This window comes from Cebus imitator, unplaced genomic scaffold (assembly GCF_001604975.1).
Source record: "Cebus imitator isolate Cc_AM_T3 unplaced genomic scaffold, Cebus_imitator-1.0 Scaffold34, whole genome shotgun sequence".
Classification (NCBI taxonomy): domain Eukaryota; kingdom Metazoa; phylum Chordata; class Mammalia; order Primates; family Cebidae; genus Cebus; species Cebus imitator.
In genome coordinates, this window is record NW_016107349.1 from 5430101 (window position 1) to 5435405 (window position 5305).

Here is a 5305-nt window from a genome sequence, read left to right on the forward strand (position 1 = left end):
CCCTGTAAGCTAAATATTAATCCATCTTTAAAAGAGAAGAAAGTGAAGATCATAGATGACAGATCTTGCTTTCACCTAAGTATCTTTGAATCTTTACATTTGCCATCACAAGTTCTCAGATCAATTAACTATTGTTTATTTCCGAAGAAACCCGGCATGGTTTATGAAGACGTATATATAGCAACATAAATAGGAATGAGATAAGACAGCAAGACTAAGGGAAGCTGAAATTGTGTAATTATTGAAGGTAGTAAGCATCTAACAGTCATTTTGTCTGTAATAGGTTACATTTAAATTTGCCAATGAAACCAGCCTCTTCATGGGGATTTTCTGCTTGTACTATTGAGCCAAGACCCCTGCCTTTATACTTATTTTCACAGAAATTCTTTACTAATGAATTGCCTCACTTGCTCTGTAATATTCATAACCATCTTCAACACCACCTCCAGACGGACTGCAGTTTGACATAAAAAATGGCCTCAGAAAAGGTTCTGGCCAGGAAATTTGATTCCAGCATGGCAGAAATGTAAAGAGTCTGTTGTGATATAAGTGCTGTTTATCAGGCTCCTATAAATCTCCTTAGCACAGTCAGCAGAGTCCAAGATGCAAACTTCCTAGCAACTCTGCAGGTAAATTCAGAGAAAGCAATCACAACTTGGCCTGGGGAGTAGATTCATGCTCTCCAGAGTAAGAGTCACATGGTGTGAATTTGCAAGAAGAGTCATAATGATAATGACTCATTCCACACATATGCATGAAACACTTATTAGATATTCATCAACATGAATTACAAGACCTTGCAATAATTACATTGCCATTGATGAATTTGTTGTTGTTGTTGTTTTGTTTTGTTTTTTGAGCTGGAGTTTTGCTCTTGTTGCCCAGGTTGGAGTGCAGTGGCGCAATCTTGGCTCACTATAGCCTCCACCTCCCAGGTTCAAGCAATTCTTCCACCTCAGCCTCCCAAGTGGCTGGGATTACAGGTGCCCATCACCACACCTAGCTAATCTTTTGTATTTTTAGTAGAGATGGGGTTTCATCATGTTGGTCAGGCTGATCTCAAACTCCTGACCTCAGGTGATCCACCTGCCTCAGTCTCCCAAAGTACATGGATTACAGGTGTGAGCCACGAAGCCCAGCCATAAATTTTTAAGACTGTTGTATGAATGCCTGTGAGATATTGCCCAAGAATAAGGTGCTTTCCAGAGTCTTTGTCTAATGGTTTGTGATTAACACTCCTGAATCATCTGTGAATTGCTTAAGAGGCCATCATGATGGCCTTGCTATTGATATTGCGGGAAGTCCTGCTGCATGTTTATTCTCCACAGAGGGTATTTCACCATTATCACAGTAGAAATTAGTATCTAAGAAACTCAAGCCATTCCTGACTGACTGAATGCTTGCAGCAGATGGAGCTGAAACTGTAAAGGGCCATATGCCCTTGGGCCTTACCATGTCAGTGCCTGCAGGGCTACTTTTCAGCTTGCAGTGTCTGTTTCTCTTTGCCTGAGGCCCTTCTCTAGTCTTAACATTTGACTCTGCGTGTTACAGCACTAGGGGAAAAAGAGTCTCCAGGAGCAGCCCTCAGCCGATAACTGACTGGGAGCCTGGGAGTCGGTGTAAAATGCCCCAGTTGCCTCGCCCTTGAGGTGGGATGTTGCAGATCCACTTATGATGCTTTGGCTCCTGGAGAACCCATCTGGATGGAGCGGCAATCTCTCATTGCAGACTTGCTTGGAAACAGGTGTTTTCTTGATTTTCTGAGGCCTTCCCCTCCTCCCCTTTCTACTTCATTATCAGCATTTCCAGGAACCACCAGCTTGAACTTGAATCCTCATCTCTGGATCTGCCTTGCTCCACAATGAACCCACTAACCAGATTTCTTAAAATATCTTCTGAGAGCAAGAGTGGGTGGCATTCCTCTTTTATATACTAATAATACCTTAAAAAAAAATGCTTGAAGGCTAGCGCGATGGCTCATGCCTGTAATCCCAGCACTTTGGGAGGCTGAGGCGGGCAGATCACCTGAGGGCAGGAGATCAAGACCAGCCTGGCCAACATGATGAAACCCCATCTCTACTAAGAATACAAAAAATTAGCTGGACGTAGTAGCAGGTGCCTGTAATCCCAGCTACTTGTAATTAGCTGGGCACAGTGGTGGGCACCTGAAATGCCAGATACTTGGGAGCCTGAGGCAGGAGAATCACTTGAACCCAGGAGGTGGAGGTTGTGGTGAGCCGAGATCATCATACTCCAGCCTGGGCAACAGAGCAAAACTCCATCAAAAAAAAAAAATGCTTGAAATTAATTTTTTCTCTAAGAAGATAAAAGAAACGCTTGCATATCTAACCAGTTTCTTTAAATCAGATATGCACCCACCTAGAATAATGATAAAAACTGAGAAATTGGGAAAGCTATAGTGAGTTCCGATAAAGCATTTACGAAGTGTCCAAATTCAGTCAGACATCTTGCTGTTAACGAATACTTTATTATTCTTTATAGAAAAAGGTCTTCATCAATATTTATGTGGCCTCAATCTTCCACCAGATATTTATGAAGTCTATTTGATGAAGTAAATTAGCATGGTATCAGGACGATGATTTAAACTCTGACCCCTTCTTCATCTTAATGCTACACTTTGAAATAATTTTCTGTACCTCAAATGAGAATTTCAATACCTACCACCCCTCAAAATGGCTTATGTTAAAAGAAATGCGGGTTTTATAAAAAATATATGGCACTCACTAAATGCCTAAATTATTCTGATGCATGGATCATCAAATAATTATCGTTGCTCCAGCAGCACTGAGATTTCTATTACCGCTCTAATTTTTCAAAATGGTAGAAAGCCCTTGGCTTCTGCAATTTCACATGTGATACTTGTCATTGATGTGCTCATTCTGGTACTAACATAAGCTGAGAGAATCAAAAAGTTTTAAACACTTTGATAAGCTGACTGTTTGAATCAACAAGAAATACATGAAATTTTAAAAAGTAGATGGATTCTAACTTTCTATTATCCATACTCCTTGCATTCACCTCATCCCTGGTTCAACACTGTAACACACCTGCCCAAGTGGGAGAGCACCCCCCTGTGTCTCACTCAGTTTCAAACACCATCTGCTTCAGACTCAAACCTAACTCAGCCACTCCAGCCATTACTGGGGAAAAAAAAATTAAAAACAAACACACAAAAAGAAAGGCACAAGTCATAAGAGGCTTTCTAGATGATCAAAAGATAGTAACTTCCAATTCTAGAATGATGCATCCATTTGTACATATTAAAGACATTTTAATTGCCACTTTTGTTTGCCTTAAAGTATTTCATTTGTGCTTAAAAATAAAATCAGAATGATAGGTAGATTTTGGAGGGACCCGTTGCTTATACGTCATAATGTTAATGTTCGTGAACAATGAACTGTGAAGGAAATGATAACATGTGACAAGAAACTGCATTGCTCTTATCATAAGGCATGCCGTTCCACAACACCTTTCTGTCTGGTTCCTTTTTATTTTAAATCTTGTGTGAATTTGTATTAACTCATCGTCTCTTTAGGGTTTTATTTTCTAAGGAAAAGCGTACATCCTTAACTGAGAAAGCAGATATGCAGTCTTGAAATCCTTTAACCTGAATTCAAACACCAGGATGTATATATCCATTTATTCGCCAAACGTTTATAAAGTGATCACTAGCTTTTAGCTGGGCAGGTTTATAGATGCTGGGTGTACCCAATCACCTAGATCATGACACATAAATTTTTAAAAATTCAGTAAAGATACTAAACTCAAAGTAGAAGTAAAAGGTAAGGTGTCGCCAGAAGAAAAGAGTGATCAATTCTTTCTGAGTACATGAAAAATTTCACAGAGGATGTCATACTTGTACCCAAGACTAGAGGAAAGTGGAGATAGATGTTTGTTAGATGGTGACAAGCCAAGAGGGCATCTCAGTCAGAAGAAAGAGTGTGCTCAAAGGAATAAAACAGCCAAGTGCTTTCAAGAACCAGACATTTCATTAGGACTCAAGTAAATGTGTAATGAAAATGGCCAGAAGCAGCCAGGCGCGGAGGCTCATACCTGTAATCCCAGCACTTTGGGAGACTGAGGCGGGTGAAATCACCTGAGGTCAGGAGTTCGAGACCAGCCTGACCTACACGGAAAAACCTTGTCTCTACTAAAAATATGAAATTAGCTGAGCATGGTGGCACATACCTGTAATCCCAGCTACTCCAGGGGCTGAGGCAGGAGAATCACTTGAAACTGGGAGGCGGAGGTTGCGGTGAGCTGAGACCACACCATTGCACTCCAGCCTGGGCAGCAAGAGGAAAACTCAGTCTCAAAAAAAGAAAGAAAAGAAAATGGCCAGAAGCAAGAGTGGAGAGATTGGCAGGAACCACAAGGTGGAGACCTGAGTAGCTGGGATTTTATTCCGGAGTCAGCAGGAGCCCAGGAAGATGCTGGGGAGGGGTGAACAGAGGAATAACAGCATAGCATATGTTATTTAGAATGGTTTCCTCAAGACCAATGGGAAACTAAAAGTAAAATTCATGCAATATGTTTTGGGCCTCAGGGCTGGGAGTAACAAGCACGTCCACCACCTACACACCCTCCTCTCAGACAAGCAGGATACAATCATAAATATTTCTGTTATGACATAAAAGCAATGGCGGGAGATGAGTGATGGTGATGGAAAGGAACAGAAGAGCCACCAAAGACGAGAAGGAATGGCTGGTGCTCTCGTCAGGTGTGCTGCAGCCTGTCAAACCTTTGTCTCTGGGGCCCTTGCTCTGTTTCATTACCCACTACTTACTTCTCTGAAGCATCCTACTTCCATCATAACCCAGAAGCACATTTTTAAAAAATCTTTTCATCTGTACAGAAATACCCATCTATGGGAAAGACAAGGGCTTTTTTTTTTCATTTATTTTTAAATTTTATTTTGTTTTATTTATTTTATTTTATTTTTTGAGTTGGAGTCTCGCTCTGTTGCCCAGGCTGGAGTGCAGTGGCACAATCTTGGCTCACTACAACTTCTGCCTCCTGGGTTCAAGCGAGTCCCATTTCTCAGCTTCCCAAGTTGCTAGGGTTATAAGCATGTGCCAACATGCCCAGCTAATTTTTGTAATTTTTGTAGACACGGGATTTCGCCATGTTGGCTAATCTGGTCTGGAACTCCTGGCCTCAAGTGATCTGCCCACATGGGCCTCCAAAAGTGCTGGGATTACAGGCTTGCACCACCATGCCCAGCAAAATAAGGACTTTTTAACATCCATTTAGGTATATGCATATGACAAAGTCATTTACACAA